Genomic DNA, 18409 nt, shown 5'->3' on the forward strand with positions numbered 1-18409 from the left:
TCCATCAAAGTGTAATAGTTACATGTCTACCAGAGGGTGTTTTTACTAAAACGACCTTAATAAAGAAGACCCGCATCGAACCACTTTATATTATTTAACACAACAAAACTTCCTTCTATCAACGGTCGCGGTATTAATTATCCGACCAGAAAGGAAACAAAATGGATAAAAAAACGTAGTAAAACCGGCTATTTTACATTTTAAATGTTGCCTGCATAAATAATTAGTAGTAAATTATTCATGACATTACTAGTGTAGGTATATATAAGGGTATACGACTTACACAACCTGTTTTTAATTTAACAGTAAGGAATTTCCATTTATGTTATTGACTGAAACGAGCACGTCATCTGTTCGAGTTGTTATAAATAAGTTGATTGCCGCCTAATTAAGCGTAAATTAACGATATTATTCCGAATGCGTAGCTACAAAAGCATTATAAACTAATTTAGCTCGGATACAGTTGAGTGGTATCCTGCGCCACTATACACTGTTAATTACCCACATTAATGTATCGAAAGATGAAAGTTACACAGGTAGTGTAGAGCTTTCAGCTGTTAAAATGTGCCTAATTGGTCATACAGGGTGTTCTAAAATTATACTAACCAACTTACACCTTTTTAACTAATTTCAATGTCCACAAGGATCTTAATATGATTCTCAGTCTGCTTGATGAAAAATAGATGATACCAGATGCTCTTCTTCAAAACAATTGGTGGTTGGACACTTAAGCCTAAAAAATAACTGATTAAATTATTGAAATTCCTAAGTTGAACATTACTTACCCTGATTGAATTTTCAAATTTTGTGATAAAGCATAATTTGCTTGGTGGTTTCTGTTGAAATCCTTTTCATATCATGACGACCGAGGACAGTTGAAACTAAAATTTAAAAAAATGTTGTAAAAAAATATTATTGTGACTCTTGAAGCTTATTATTAGTACTGTATGAGCAGTCTTGTAAAAGTGAGTACAATAAGAAAAATAGAAATCTGACTAAAGCATTCTTTAGTTACTGATCAGTTTTCAGAAAAAAATCATAATTGGTTAGTCATACGGTGATATAACCAATCGCTTTTGCTCGTTCAGCTGTCAACGCACTTGATTGAAAGTAAACTCTGCAGTTGGTCAACGCTGACTTAATTATTATGTTGAGTTGCACGATTTACTTAATCGTCGTATAATAATTATTATATTTTAAATGGTACTTAGAAAGGAACGTTTTTTGATGATTTTTGTTCTTATATTGTAGGTGGTCAAATAAGGCAATAGTGTTACAAGGTGTGTGTGTATATATTCTCAAATACCAGCTTAGTCACACCGGACGTAATTCATAGTGAATTAAAATTTGTTTACTCATATTTTTCACCTACGCCAAATGCAGAAGACATTCTTCAAAATCTACGTAGACCTTGAAGAACAAACAGTTCTCCGGTAGTTTTCACACTTGCAACTGCATTTTGTTCTCACCGCGAATTGACATTCTAATCGCCTAAACACACACGATTACAAAGATAAACAATTACATCACTGACAGAAAAATCCACGTAAAACCAGTTGGTCTCTTCATCTTTACCATCATAACCGCAACGACTTTCAAATGACCTCTATGGCTTGAATGAACGGTAACGGTACGACCAGTTCCAGTTAAAGGCAGAGCCCGCGCATTACGAGGTACTAGCGTATCATATCATTTCTATTACTACACAATGCACGCCAAAAACGCCATATGGCCATCAAAAAGCAATTAACGTTAAATAACAATGCTTTCTAAAAGAAAATGATATAAGCTGAATAATTGCTTCTTGCAATTGCGGTGCTTAATGGGTATTAGGATTTTCTACAAACATTCTTTGGAAAATTGCATTATCTAGTTACGGAATTAATATTAGAAGCACAAACAAAACTAAGAGAGAATCAAAAAATATAAGCAGAATAATTAAAGTGGTTTTCACTTCTTATAAAACTGACAAACTCCACTAAACTGATACTTTAGTTATATCCTTTAGATTACTTACGTTATCCTATATCAAAACAATATATATTCAAAGTAATAACTACAAACTCAAGTAGATTTTTGGCAAAGTGTGCAGTTTATATTGTGCTGAGATATCTACTTTGTCAAGGTGTTGATTAACATTTTATACAGCACACGCAGCAACTGGTGCATTATAATTGTTGAATTTGTAAATTGAAGTGAAACGAGATTATTTACATAGTGTGCATTGACGTAAACCTGTTTTCTAGAATAATACGTTGCGTAATTTAATAGTTTAGAGTCTAAGAGGTTAAAGGTTGATGTTTCATTTTTTCCAGTAATATCTCCATAAATAATTATTGCTACTGCTCCCGGTGTGGATTACCGGAAAGAAGGTTTTAGCTATGAATTATTTAAATCCACCATGTGACATTCCCATTGAATAACTACTGAAATATTTAATTTCAGGTAAGGCACACGCGACAAGTCCGGTCGATACCTTTTCCATGGAAATGGAGCAGTAAATTGACGTCATCACTACTGCCAAGCGCAAGGTACAAAGTACAGGTGTGGTAAAATCAAAATCGACTATAGGACAACCGTGTAACGGACAGAGACAGAGACACATATAAATGATGGCATGCGCGTGACAAAGACAAAAAACCTGCAAAAATGTTAAGTAGGCCATCATTTTGCATTAGTGTTGTCAAACAAATTCAAAAACAGAGCAGTAACAGTGATAATCATAATAATAAGCAAGTATTATACCTTAATATTGTAAGATTTTGGCAAAACAACAAAAAGAATTGACCCTTTTTACGCCATAATAATGCCAAACCTAACGTGTAGAGAGCTCACATCACATCCACATTGAGAGATGCTGAGATGTAGTTAAACTCATAGAAAACATTATACATCTAGATTTACATGTCAATAGAACTGTTTGAAATCTCGTTTTGACAGATTGGACATAGCTATTACGATAATTTATCCGCGAGAGGGCGTTTTGCATGGCACACTAGATATGTTTTGCTAAGCTGGTTATATTTGGTGTGCTTTCACATTAGACAACCGAAACTCTACAAAAGTTGTAAAATGTTTTATTGTTTTTCTATTTGCTAATATCAGGTTTTGATAAAAAGGTGTGTACTATAGTAATTAATTAGTAAGTCGGACTATAATGGTAAACCTGCTTTTACCAATGGAAATACAATAATACTATAGATAACACCACAACATGCTATTTGTGATGCTATTTTATACTGTATACCCAGCTAATAAGTTATTTATCAACAAAAAAGTAATTCAACAATACTCACTTGATAAATATTTTCATGGAGAGAGTTTAAAAACTAGATCATTTCCAACAAGGTTTTCATAAGCTTTAAACTGACACTCTTATATCACTCACAAAACTCACCAACAACACAAATATGCTACTTTACTATACTTTTTAGTACTTTAGTGAACCATATTCAAATTTTAAATTCAAAATAGATGTCATAGTGACAACAACAATGACAACTAGTAATTAGTCGTTTTCTTTCGGATCTAAACGCGATATGATCTAAAAATCACGTGGCCTGCGTATAATTTTGTAATCATGAGGTCATGTGATTTTTAGAAAAAAATAAAGTGGCTCCCTCCGGCGGCGGATTCTACGAAATAGCTTTTAATCAAATGTTAAATTTTGTGTCTTCATGGCCTCCTATTTTGACAACAGCGTACTGAAAATATGGCCTACTTGGTATTTTTTCGTCTACTGTTTTTGTCCCACGCATGCAATTATCTACGTTTCTCTGTCAGTTACACGGTTCTCCTATGGTCGGTTTTGGATTTACAACACCTGTATAAAGTAAAATTGATTAACCACAAAACGTTTAGTACACCACAAGTGGCGGCAATTTCTAAATTGAAGATAGAATTAGTTAACTTAACATCCCTTACTAAAACCACTTAATTAAAAGTCACATTGAACTGAAAATGGCGTCTCAACTATCATAAACATACAAGATCCCCAGTCGTAAAATTAGAGCTTAGCAAAATAGGAAAGTTTGTTGTTGAGTTGCATTGAAATTCATTGGCGAAAAGTTTCTCTCGCAAAGTTCGAAAACAGCTTTGGCATCGAAAGTTCGTTTCGCAAAATCGATACTTTTGCCCTGATGCATATAAAAGCAAAACTAAAGCGTGTATGTAAAGTGATTCGATGAATAATAACCTAACCTTGGGTGTGATTTGAATAAACCCCCCTAGATAAGTTAATATTAATTGAATTCAACAGACTAAGCGAAAAGCGATTTTGTTATTGTTCGCCTTATAAACTTTACAGATTAAATTGGTATCCACTTTTTTGCTTTGTTATTTTGAATTGAAACGTGTAACCTTCTGCTGTTTGGAGTGTCGAAATCGATTAGCAAACGAGGAAGATAAACAGGCAATTATTTTAGTTTGCCTGGCTGAGCATGGAGCGTGCTTCGTATCCGTAAATTGCTTTTTAAATTCTTTCCGTTTAGGGATTGCAAAGTAGGCTATACAGTTAGACTGGCAACTTTTGCCAAAAATCGTAACACTAATACCACTTTCGATTAGGATTAGTTTCGAAAACGATCAGTTATTTGTCTTTCCGAACTGGGATATTTATCAACAAATAATAAATTCTGGTATTTATAGAAGTTGGCGGCTCTTTGCGAAGCAGGGGGCTAAAGACGTCATCGTATAAATAGATTTATAAGCCAACTTGGCGTGGGTCGATCTATAAACACGATATGTCGGACAACACGTCATTACTACAGTTTGCTTGAAAACAATAATGAGTATTTACGTAAAAATCTAAATGGATATTTCATTATTATCTGACAAAGCTACTTTGCATGAAAATATGTTACATTTAGATTTTTTTTAGTGAAAATGTGATTAACGCAATTAACCGGATTTCAATACATTCAAGCAGCTGCTGTTAATTACTGGCTGCACTCTGTCAATTAATTATAATACGTAACTCTGTATCTGTCACAAGCATGGTGTAGAATATCACTGTCTATTTTCTTTTATACTAATTGAATAATTGATTCGAAAAGTTTCCGTTTAAACGTCATCGCATTAAATAACAGAATAATCCGGATTCAAACCTGCATATATTTCCCTCCGTGCCGGTTCAGCCCCTACCGCAAGTTTCTATAGCAACAATGCGAGAGTGGATGCAGCAGACGTATTTATTTTAGGGTAATCGGAATCCCCCTCTCCTGGTTTCGCGTTCCTGTTCCCATTTCTCTCGACTGCCGCTTTACGGGATCGCCTGCCCCCGTTCTACCCGTTTCATCCCCGCGCTCTCGCTTTCAACCGCTCCCCGGGGGCGCTTTTTGATGTAATCATGTCATCGGGGGGTCTCCTGGCTAAAGTTATGCGCGCTGTTGCCGTCTTTTGACTAAGGAATGCTTGGGAATCTTGAATCTGACGTGGTGTGTATGTACCTATCCGGCAGGTGGACGAAGCCTGGTGTTGAACTAGTAAACAACAAAGACATTTAATTAGAGTTAGATATGACAAATAAATTATAAACATTAAAGGATTTTTGTCAATTTACCGGGGAATGTCACTTTTCTCTTCAATTAGCATTATTTTGTATTTAAATAATCCTGTTTTAATTAAGTATATATTTTTTCAACCGTGACGCAAGCCGGAAGACTGTAAAAACCGAGTATTGTAATGTTGTTAATTAATGATCCGAAGAAAGCGGCCAATTGTGAAAGAAATACTAAATTGAAACCTATTAAAATAAGTCAAAAAACAAGGCCGTCGATAGAAGAAACCGGTCAAGAATCTTCCAATCGCCTATAACCTTTAAACGACTTTGAAAAATAACATTGTTGTTAGCGCCAACGATAAATTATTATTATTGCAATGGCGTAGTGAATGCGCCTAGAACCACATAATCGGGTTTTAATACCGAATACAGTGGCGTATAATTGCTCTAATTTTGTTTATTTTTCTGTCCACTTCTGTGCACCTCAAGGATGATGATGTTAATCGGAATACCACCATGACTCAGCGTAGCATTATTTTGCTTTGTTACCTTACATTGTTATTACGATTGATTATGTAAATAGACAAAACACTAAAGGTCATGATGATGCTATTTTCGGTCTGACTTTCACCTTTCTCTTTGCTTGCACAATATTTACTAGTCTCGTAGGCAACCAAAGCAAACACCATTAATTTCTTGGAAGTTGAAAAATTCCGCGATTCATCCACCCACCCTCGGGGCGCAATGACTCAAGGGGTTGGCCTTTTAACGAGCTTGCATGCAAACCTTTTCCGAAGGGATTTTACCCTCGTCGGTGTCAGCAACAAACCCTTGCAATATTGTTCTCAGGTTGAGTCATGATAAAACCGAATTATTATTCCTTCAAGTGTTTCAAGGTGACTCTATGTATTATTGACGCTTTCGTGACAGTGGTTTATTTAAATTTATGCATATAAAAAGGAAAGTTTGCGTCATTATTTAATCTTTATTGCGTATTTGCAGATGTTTTTTAAATTGGTTAATGATAACAGTGCTAAATACATTGAAAACACAAGTTGATAAGCCTGTTCTCAACAGACAAGACAGGAGTAAATAATGATTCAATCAATCTACAGATTTAATAGAAATAATATGACTACTCTATTTTGATGAGATTTTCTGAAATTAATGATTGAGAAAGACATTTCATATTTAATTTTAACATAAATAACTGACCTTCCTAGATTGAACTCAATTGGATAATGAAGCTTTATTACCATTCCTTAGTGGTCAAAAGCGAAACGATTATTTAATCAAGAACTTATGTAAAGTTGCGAACTGGTTATTATTAAATTCCTTTCAAAAACATTTCCAGTACGAACAAAGCCGCAGAACTCATAATTTAATGAGACACTTTCGGAAACCCCTTAAAACAATCGACAAACAAAGCTAAAAGCGATGCAGAAAAACATACCTCTATAGAAAGGTACACATGAAAGGGACCCTTTATTAAATTTAAACGTTTCTCAAGGACGTCCCTGGTCTCGGCAGGGCAAACAAGCAGCTAAACAGGTTTCCCGGGCAACAGTTAGCGCAGCGATCCCGAGGTCACAGATCGGGGTGGCGGGACGTCCGGGGAGGCAGGGAAGGCGAAATTCCCGTCGTCAGCACGTGTACGTGGTGGGTGGCTGTCCCGGGGCTGAAGCAACGTTGCCACCTCCTCTTCTCCATTGACACGGCCCTTTTGCCCTTAAATGAGGCTGATTCACCGTTGATGTCGATGCATTCTAGTTTACTACTAATACCAAATCTAGTTTGAATATGTGTGTAGTTTTGATATGGGACAATAGGGAAAGGTTAATGATTTGTGGGACGCCAATGACTGAATTCGATAGACATCAGTAGGCAGTAACAATGCACCAGTCGTAATCGACGCCCACCGTTTATACATCTCTTTTCTCTTTTGCCCTTTGCAACTTTTTAAGCTTTCTGGTAAAAGATATTCAGTTACTCGACCCGTGTAAACGACAAAAAGGTTAACAATTTGTTTTTTCTGTGTCAAGTGACGATGCATCTGCTTTAGAACAGCTGACTACCCACATATGTGTGACTGATAAAGGGTTGAGAGGCCCTTAAACAAATCAATCGTTACGAAAAATTGAAATATGAAAATGCAAAGTTCAGTTGCAACCAAGTTCGTCTCACAGCAATGTCAAATGAAGGTCGAACGGGCTGCGGGCAGAATTGATGTCTATGCACTGCCACTACCGGTGTTGTAAAACGTCTCTCGCTTTGCAGATGTTACATAGAATAGAGAGAATGAAAGACTGATCGTTAACTTGAACTGATATTTCCACGCCAAAACGTTCCTTTAGGCTTTAGGGTCAAGTAAACGAAGCGGTTCATCTGCATGTGAAGCAGGAACGTTGGGATTCAACCGATTAGTGTGTATAAGACGTGCTATTAAGGCAGTAATCCCACACAAAATGATTGTTATTAGGCAACTGGGAGCAGTAACAGTGGCCCAAGGACCAGTATTCATAGATATTGCAAAGGGTGTGATTCACTCCCACGTGGCCATTATCCGCCGAGCAAATGTTGCTGTTTCATTGCACAAACCGACTATATTATAAAAGTTTCTTAGTTCCTTTATTAAAGTATGAATGAGACTTATGTAAAGCTGTAATTTAATACGGTTAGGTAACTTGACAGAGATTCATAAATACTCATCATGTGACTGTACCTATGTGATTTCATGGTGAAAGAACTTTGACGCCTTCTAGCGGCCAAACAGTGTAATCAATAAACTCAAGGGGGATATGGAATTGGAAAGCTTGAAATCTGCTCTATCTTTTGTTTTCTATGACATTTTGACGTAACTTGTCAAGTAAGGGAGTAATTAAGGATCAAAGCGACGTGTGTCAAAATATATGCTTCAGGAAGGTTCCAATGCGCAGAAAATGACATATTTATACGAAAGGACTTGAAATTAGGTTAGGTTATGTTAGGTTAAGTTTTTTTTAAGTGTGTTTTGACAGGAAAACCTTATTTTCCGGCTAAATAGAAAAAAAATTGTATACATGTCTAGAGCTCATGGCAAAAACCTTATTTTAATATCTTGTCAGTTTTTTTTTTTTTTTTTTTTTTTTGTTTTTCGAATATCGCACCTAGCCGGGAAATAGGGTTTTCCAGTCAAAACACTCTTAAATTCGGACACCCTGTACACTTACCATGATAAATCTCATAAACTGTCAATCGGCAATAATGGAGATCATAACAACAATTCCCCATAATCAAGTTTAAGAATCTTTTGCATCAATGTTTGTCTTTTGAACCAGTCACTTTCTAGTTTGCTTTCTTTCAGTAAAATTCCTGAATTTATCTTGCTTTAGTAAATGATACGGATAGTGAACAAACTACTCTACTTACTCAAAGGGTTTTTGAATAGATTTTTTGTGAGTTTCTGAAAAATCATCTGGTGGAAGAGAAAACGTTTGTATTCCCCTAGGTTGTGGTCGTCCTGGAAGGTCTTTTATCTAAAAGAAAATAATTAGGTGTAGTTTTCATGTTACCCACAACTTCTTACTGGGTGTCCTGAGCTGTTTGTGAGGGTTTCCAACTTCATATTTCGTTCTTTGGACAGATATGTGAGGTTAAATTGATGATCAAATTTGAAGCCCATTCCACACTTCTTTTTACTAGTATCTTCAGCTTCCATCTAAAATATGTCTTCTTTAATAAATTCTTGAAGAAAATGGAAAATGCTATAATTTTCTCCCACTGACAGACAGTTTGGCATCGTAACAAAAAGTTAAAGTCGGATAATTTTACGGGCAAACATACAAGTCGGTAAACAAAGCGCGTCGCGTCTCGTATTTGCGTTCAAAAGGGAGAAACGGCCAAAATGTAGTTTTCGGTATGCGGGGAAACCGTCATAAATTTTGCCGTAATGGACGGCAATATACCGGGTTCGCCGACGTTTTCCGAGTTATATCGGCCCATAAATAACCGGGCCGGTTTTATTTTCCTTTTGAATCACGATGGGAGAGTCCACCGCACCGATGTTGCCGATTTTTCTGATTGGACTTTTCCGTTTCCTTCCTTGTTTACCGTAAACTATTTTTTTGTAGTTTACGATCAGCTATCTTTTAATGAGCGCAATCAATTAATTGGTCTAGTTTCCAATCGTTCGAATTGGCGACTTCCTCTGATACATGAATTACACAAGAAATCATAGAAAACATTATAAATCTAGATCTCCATCTTAAATAGGAGGCCATGAAGACACAAAATTTGACATTTGATCAAAAGCTATTTCGATACAATCCGCCGCCGGAGGGAGCCACTTTATTTTTTCTAAAAATCACGTGACCCCATGATTACAAAATTATACGCAAGCCACGTGACCTTTGGATCATATCGCGTTTAGATCCGAAAGAAAACGACTAATTTCCTAGTTGTCATTGTTGTTGTCACTATGACATCTATTTTGAATTTAAAATTTGAATATCGTTTACTAAAGTGCTAAAAAGTATTAAAAGTAAAGTTAAAATTGCATATTTGTGTTGTTCGTGCGTGATATGATGGTGTCAGATTATAAACCAAGAGCAGCAGCAGGTTTAAGTTTCCTAATCCCGAAAGAAACCACAACTTATTTAAAGCCTATGAAAACCTTGTTGGAAATGACCTAGTTTTTGAACTCTTGCTATGGAAACATTTATCAAGTACGTATTAATATATTACTTTTGTTAATAACTTATTACCTATACAGTATAAAATAGCATCACAAATAGCATGTTGTGCTGTTATCTATAATATTATTGTATTTGCGTTAGAAAGTTATACCGGCTTAGCAAAACATATCTAGTGTGCCATGCAAAACGCCCTCTCAAATGACATTGACAGTTAGTTCTGCCAATAATGGATGTCAAACTAAATAATATGAGTCTAGTTCTCTCTGATTAATACAAATAAAGAAGGATGGAACTATAGGTGAGCGTATTTGGTTGCCTACCATAAAATCGTGCATTAATGAACGATTTTGCATTCGTTATCGTCCATTAAAAAAAGCTGTTAATACATCATCCTCATTAATATCAAACTACTAAAATTAGGAATGAATTACCGCACGACCCAATCGAAACACTTAATCTGAAGTTATTAAAGTCGTCTATAAGGATAACCGCTTTAGAAAGTTCGCCAGTATTCCAAGTGAAACTAAACTTCCAAAGTTTCGCAGTTTCCCCAACTCATATAAAGTTTTCGCAGAAACAAAGGACGAACTTTTAAAGTTAACTGCTCCGGATAACTTTTCACATTATACTCTAGTTTATTTAAAATGGAATGAAAACTTTGCTTGCGGTCGAAAGTTCGGCAACTTTGAAAGGAGTAAAAACCAATTTAAACTTTTTAATAAACTTTCGAAACTTTTATACACCGCGGGAAAAATGCTCGAGATTGGGGGGGGACAAAAAGTTTTCGCGACCGGGCCAGACACGTATTTTAGGAAAGATTGCGGTAACCAACTTTTGAAATCCCCCGAGGTTTTTCTGTTTATAGTTGGTAGAACAGTCAGTCGATTTGATTTAATAGCACCTTAATCTTGCAACATTAAAGAGCACCAAACGCCGGATTAAATTATTAGCGGTGTTTATAATAAATAATAAATATGAACATGGGTTGGATTATTTCAAAGTTCGAAACTGAAAAGTTTGGCAAAGTCTGAGTTGGAAATTTGTAGGATTTGTTTGTGCACGAATGGGTAAACTACTTGAAAACATTGTCTAGAACTTCGAAACTCTAAAGTTCTGTGTAGTTTTATTTGATTAAATTGGATTTTAAGCAGGTAATAAGTACGGTTGGGGTAGATTAGGCATATCTTTGTTGATACACGATTAGTGTCGTTATATTAGCCTTTACATTGAATCAATGATGTGATATTTATGGAATTTCCTAGAATACGCAATATAACGTATAATTTATTTACTTAATTGATTATAGGCTGAAAACTCAAAAGATAACATTCAAGTAACAATAAACAAAGCAAAAATGTCAAATCTCAACATCAAGTATCCAAAGTAACAGCTTTTTTACCTCTTCTAGTTTGTCTTCCCAAGAAAAAAAATTATACGCCCTATACGATCCGATTTCGATTACCGATTTAAATATGGTTCCATTGTTATTAGTCGGGGCTCATAAAACAACAAAAAAAGAATGAGGTTCGGATTCGTATTCCAGTCACAAAACGCTTCGTTTCCTAACCGCAGGCGGGAATGTTTGCTTACGCGATTACGCTTTCTGAATATATACTGGGCCATTACGAATTTCCAATCAGCTTTTGGAACGTTTCATTTCAATAGGTGAATAACTTGAGACCTGTGTATGTCATTTGTAATTTGCTACCACACCCTTTTAAGGTTTCCTCCATTCGCTTTAATTCAGATTCACAGCCCTAATGGGATTAACTTAATCGGTCTGTGTTAACAAAATATCACTTTCGCATAGTGTGAACAACAAAAATTACTATTTTTTTTCTGCCTATCATTGGAGGCCTTGAATTTAATGATTTCGAGTAGTAACTCACAGTTCCTTTGATTAATTATCCATTTATAAATTGCTGCGAATTATATTTATTTCAAAACTGATTATACAGGTTTAATTGATGTGCATAACGTAGCAGCCCCCAAGCTTTTTATTTATAAATTATACACGCATTTACGTTCATTTAAACAATGCGCTTGCAAGCTATTATTTATTCATTTTTGATACCGCATTAAAATCGAAAAATATATTCCTACAACACAATTGGTCGCATACAAATGTGTTTTTTTGTAAAAAATTGTGTATTGATATAAAATATATTGCAAATAAATATTTCGATTGTCGTGCAAAAATACAACCAAATTTGAAATGTTTATACTGAAGTAATTAAAATATTATTCCTGGTTTGCCTAGCAACAAATTAAACGCAAAATATAGGGGCCTCATTCGTTTTCAAGCTTGATGGAGCGCGCAGCGCGTTTTTGACGTCACGATGACGTAATTTAGCAAAAGCATACTTTAACCAACTGTCAAATTACGTCATTGTGACGTCAAAACCGCTCTGCTCGCTCCATGAAGCTTGAAAACGTATGCGGCCACGGCCTACTATACTAGAAAGCCTAGAAGGCGATTGTCAAAAATTCCAATATGGCGGTAATAGTGGTGACAGTTTGCGTTTGTTTGTACTGTGGAAATTGAGTTTTTTGTGGATTAGATGAATTTTACGGTTTAAAAATCACGACTTGCGAAAGTTATTTTTGTTTGCTGCCTGTTCATAAGTTTTTCAAACCACATTGTAACAACAATTCAGGAAAAAGCCCAACCGTGTGTCCAGTTTTTCACTTCAGTTGTGGTTGAACACTTTGAGGTGCAATGATTATTATACTCAATGGTAGGTACAAGCATTGTCTTTCCATATTGTTACATGCACAGGTATGTGAGTTACATTTTAAAGCATCCTTCATTGTGAAAGCAAAAACTATAACAATAATAATTTTGAATAAATGTTCTTGGTAATAAAATAAAGACCATTCACCAGTTTTGCTTACCTAGTTTCAAGGATTTACAGATTTTCTTATACTGTTTAAACTGGACTTGATTGTATAGAAAAAGCTCTATCTAATCACTTTCTTTGATTTTTCACTAACAACTTGCAATCAACTACACAAAATAATTAGAAAAACACATGTTTCTCACTACATCTGAATAGGTTTGTGTATAAAACGAAAATCGCTAACGTCGCCATTAAAAGTGACATTTTAGGCTTTTCTAGTATTTTCTAATAGAGGGCGGTGATGCGGCCAGTATTAATGTAGTAGTCAATGTCACATGACATCTGTCATAAGGGAGTAAGGTACTTGAATGGGACGGCGTCATTGGGCACACTCGTCAGCTGGTATAATCGACATCGGGCACACTCGTCGATGCGCCGGTAGACTAGTTTATGACTGCCCGCACCAAAGTAATTTCATATCGTATTTAAGATAGGTGTTATTTTTTAAATGTAATAACTAAAAAAATGCTCATGTGAACCTATGCTAACCCAGTGGCCGATTACATAAAGTATCAGTAAGGTGGTTACATCGCAATGGTTATTTTTTAACTAAAATTAAAAAAAAATGCTAGGTGAACCTAACCTAACCCAGTGACTGATCACATATAGTAATCAAATAAATACTGTCCCAACATCTCAATTTCTAATGTTTTTCTTGCATAATAATGTATTCTATATTATTAGTTTGTTTACTTCCAAATTTTCTAAATTGGTGCAATCCAACCAAAGACGTCATCCGACTACGTTCGGTTGCGTTCGGTTTCGATTATACCTCTTGACGATTAGACCGTTTGCGCGTTTCCCACTTGAATACGTTAACAGTTATTTCCTCCATCTCACTAGGGTTTTATGGACCACTTATCAGTATTTAAATACACAAAACATAAATTAAACATTATTAAAACACTGTATCATATAATATTGTTTTTATAACTAACAACTGGCCAGATATAGGTTAAACTTTGGGCAGTAAACAAAGTAATTAATTCCGGAGCTATAAATTAACCAGGAATGTTCCAAAAAACACGAGGCCACGAAAATAAACCAAAATTTACAACGATGATTTAACATTTTTATTCCACCGATAACCGGGTAACAGTTAATGTCCTGAAAATAACGAGGCGGCTTCGAAAACAGGTTCTGTAAGAAAATCTGATAAATTAAACCCGTCCTATATGACTTCTTCGGCTTGTACGGCTTCGCGTTCAAGCTAAATGGTTATTTTCTATGCCGGTTAGTGTCATTACAAGTCCATATTTAACCGATCGATCCATAAAACGCCATGTTGAATTTTTTGAATTTTTTCTCAAGAGTGTACAAACTTGATTTGAAGTATTGTTGGAACTGATAGAAGTACTTAATCACGATCATTGACTTAAAATGAGAGCAAGGACAAATGAAGGTTACCAAAAAAATAAATACTAACATAATATTTGTTCCTAAAGATTGCTTAAATATACATCAGCAGATAATAGTTAACCTGAATGCATTAATACATAAAACAAATGCTAACTGTTTAGCATGTGAATTATCGCTATAAATTTATGCTAATCATTGGATAATTTACAAGTTTGACCGGAATACACAAAAAAAACACAAACTTCACACTTTCACCCTTTTCTTGCAATAATGAGAAAGTTTCTGATTTAACGGAGGGGCCTAATTATCGATAATTTCCATATGCAAATTTAATCGCACACTCAGCATGCATATAAACATAATAGCCTTCATTGTGTGTGATGTAATAAGCGGTCCCCTTTTGCCTTAAAATGGCTCTCGAGGCCAAATATTAAAACTACCTGCTGTCTGAAGAAAATAAGCGTAGAATTCCAAGAAGGACAATGGCAACTCAACTCGAATAGTTCCAGAGGCCTGTTATTATTTTTCCACATTGTGAAGCGTTTTTATTGGGTGATTTTAATGGTTGCTTTGCCGGCAAAGGTCGTTTGAAGGGCAAACGTTAAATCTGTTGGTTTTTTTCTCTTCAAATCGTTTGGGGTGTTGGCAACCTCAATTTCCGGCCATTCACCACTAACCACCGTCTGGTGGTTAATGATACTTAAAGTGCCTCAAACTGTACAAAATCTTCTCTACCGCCATTCAGCATAATTTCTACTCTACAATACAAATTGACCTTAAAAACGCAAACCACGGGCGAAACTGTTGCAACAACACAAAAACTAATAAATAGCTTAAAGCCGCTAATTGCGTGTCTTGTAAAAGTAGAAGTGTATTGAAGCTTGACACCACTGTTCACTGGTTTATAACAGTTAACGGTTGCTTCACCGCTGAAACAAAAGTTGCATAAATTATTAGCATGATAACCGCTATTGCATTTTTACAATGCCAACTCTTTGTGAAAGGAATTCCCAATCAGTTACCTACATTACGCTTTTGAACAATGCTCACATTAGTTTCTTTATTGTTTCTATTTCTTTTGTCACATGGCTGCGTCTCGAATAGACAACAACATGATAACTATCATTTCTTGGCCAGGAGCGAGTTTCGGTTTTTGTATTAGATATGACAGTTATCACGTGACCATAGTCCATCTAGTTATAGTTTTTTTGGTCTAACGTGTCCAGGAGCCCCTCTCTAGCTCGTATTGGAAGACAAAAAAAATTCAGGTAGTATCAGCAAAAATACAGTGAAAACAAGTTAACAGAAACGTGCTACTTCTTGCTGATCTGGCTACCATACTGCAATAATTTCAAGTTTGGTATAACCGCAGTTTTTATTACTTTGTATTAACGCAATTAAAACTGATTATTCAGCTAAATATGCTGATTTTACTTAACCTTCTAGGAATAGTCGTCAGTTTAGTTCCCATCCGATTTAAATAATAATTAATAAGCACTGTATCCCCGGCATAAACTAGAATTTTCCAAGTTCTAGGAAGCGTCAATTGAAACGGAATGATTAATGACAGGGCCCATTACAGTTTCGTTTCGAATGTGTGTTACTATGGACAGTGTCGACAAAGCTTGTTTTGTTAACCTAATATTTTTTAATTTACCGGGAATGATACAGCAAAATCGTACTGGTTCGGTTGTCCGCTCGTCCTACATTTAACCTTCAGCCAATACAAAAAAAAAATACCCTCTTCCGCCATCATCAGCTGTTCCATTCCACTTGCTCTATAGTCCCTCGACCAAACAACAGCTGATCCTTAGCAATTTTAGGAGCCTCAGCCGTGTGTACAAAAGTACAAGAGGGAGCGCCACCCTTTTGAAAGTTTCGCCCTTTTTATTGACATTGCTTCGGCATCCACCGCCCTCTTTTATATTCCAGTGTGTCAGGCCACGCTGGATCAATAACTAATTGAATGCTGCAACCCAAGTTGAGCAAATTCCGGAGGGCTTTTGTTCCACGGCTCAAAAGAGAAATCGTTTTTCCAAATTAAATGTCAGTTCGTAGAGTCGAAAAGGTCGGACCGGTCCACAGTTTTTGTGCAAGTCAGGACGTTTTTGTTGTTAATAAAAATACATTAAAGCGCATTTACGTACAAGTTTACAATTATAAGGCAATCAATAAAACTGAGGATGAAAAAATATTGAAACATATTTAAAAATTGAATACTTACGGTTAATGAAAACGCCATCTTGAGAATGTCTTCAGTATTTTGTAGATATTTTCCAGATCTCTCCAAGTTCAAGATAAGTTCTCCAAGTTCCTAAAGCATTCTAACCATTTTCAGGGTTCAACTTGTGTCCTGTTGTAATCTGTAATAATTATCAAAAATTACTTTTTTGATTTTCAAGATTATTAATTAATTTTTGTTTTCAGGTAAGAGCTTCCATGCTGATACACGCTATTAGAGGGTAAGTTTTGTCCCATTCTAACTCAGTCTAGTGGCTATATTCCATTATAATAATTACATAAATAAGTGGTGCCTTAGTGGAACTTATCAAACCAATTAATTTATAAATATTTAAAAATGTTGTTACATTAACATATCAGATGTTCGTTAAAGGAAATAAAAACTGGAATTCCAACATTCTAGTGTGTGGTGGCAAACCGCAAATCGAACTTAGCAAATTATCATTCAGGGGAATTTTTATGTTTTGTGGAAAACCGTGTTATTTTTAGTAATTAATCCAAATTGTTTAACACAATGCATAAATAAGTTCTAAAGCAAATACAAATCCTATTCTTATTACTGTGAGGTAGTTTAAATACAAAAATCCTTGAAAAGCATTATAAAATCATGGTTTTTTTCTTTCAGTAGGTAGATTTGTGACAGATGGTTGATAATGAGTTAATCGGGTATGGGACACATTTTTGGAATCACAGTCAGGAAAGTGTTTACAGTGTCATCACGAAAAATTAATTAACTTCCGTGGTAGCGACACCATTTTGGCACTCTCTGATATCAATAACGTAAATAGAAAGTAAAATTAATCTACTATCCATCTCGCTTTTGTATATTTAGCAATCGCGTTCAATTTGCTTGCCCACATCGAATAGTTAGCATATTCGTGTTAGATTAATGACAGAATAACTTTGTGTGAACAGGAACTAAGTACGTAGACCCTAGGCTGGCTCGCTTTTGTAATGGCGATGGGTATGAGTCACATTCTCAGCCGTATATAAACAATTGAATACGCAATTAGTATTGTTGGTGTTCTATTGTGTTACAATGCTTCCGACGAGAAGGTGTAGGTATCTGACTTGGTAGAATCCATTGTTGTAGGCGTAAAAACAAATTAATATTAATTATTTTGCTACGCTTGATACTTCGGCTGTCTAGTCGGTTTTGCCTTATCATATTTATCTCCGTCATTGTGCGTGCTCGTGAATAATTGATTTACTTGCAGAATTAGTAGAGCAAGGCAAGGCTAAAACAAAATACTTCGACAGTGTTGTGCTTCAGATGGCAATTTCACCGGTTTCGATTTAACCAACATTATATAAGAACCAGGAGATTTTCTTCTTAAAACGTTAAGAGCTTCAAGGTTACAAGGTGATTAGTCAAAAAGATAATTCACACCTGTCGTGCAGACGCTCAGGTAAAAACCTTTAGAAGACTAAATTGCCCAGGTCGTTCATTAATACCATGCAGGTAGATATTCGTGACTAATGGTTTCCAATACGTCGAGGTCAATTAAAATTAAAATTCACACAGCAAAAATTCGTAATTATTATGCAGGCAGCTTTTATTTTTATACAGGAAAGATACGGTGAAGAATTTATTCATGAATGTACTCTGGCTTTGATAGCAATCCAAACAAAATAAAAATCACTTCCAGTTGCGGTTGGTTAAACACATACACTCTTTATTGCATCCTCCAATAGGCGATCCATTAAAAATGCACGTAGCCACGATGGAACTGGTT

At 35.5% G+C, this 18409-nt stretch overlaps 1 protein-coding gene across 2 annotated transcripts in view; it reads right to left on the reverse strand.

Annotated features, from left to right (window-relative positions):
• LOC145735857 (cyclic GMP-AMP synthase-like receptor) overlaps positions 1-16795 on the reverse strand; it is a 30514-nt gene extending 13719 nt beyond the window's left edge. For both annotated transcript variants that reach the window (XM_081989984.1, XM_081989983.1), the window contains exons 1-8: positions 16657-16795; positions 9066-9197; positions 8909-9015; positions 8710-8851; positions 6954-7277; positions 5106-5480; positions 786-881; positions 607-733 (exon numbers count right to left, since the gene is read on the reverse strand). The gene's annotated coding sequence lies outside the window, so the exon portion shown is untranslated. The remainder of the gene's footprint in view (positions 1-606; positions 734-785; positions 882-5105; positions 5481-6953; positions 7278-8709; positions 8852-8908; positions 9016-9065; positions 9198-16656) is intronic.
• Positions 16796-18409: the final 1614 nt, after the last annotated feature.

Source organism: Ips typographus, linkage group LG11 (genome assembly GCF_016097725.1).
Source record: "Ips typographus isolate SLU linkage group LG11, UJ_Ityp_2.0, whole genome shotgun sequence".
In the NCBI taxonomy this organism is placed as follows: domain Eukaryota; kingdom Metazoa; phylum Arthropoda; class Insecta; order Coleoptera; family Curculionidae; genus Ips; species Ips typographus.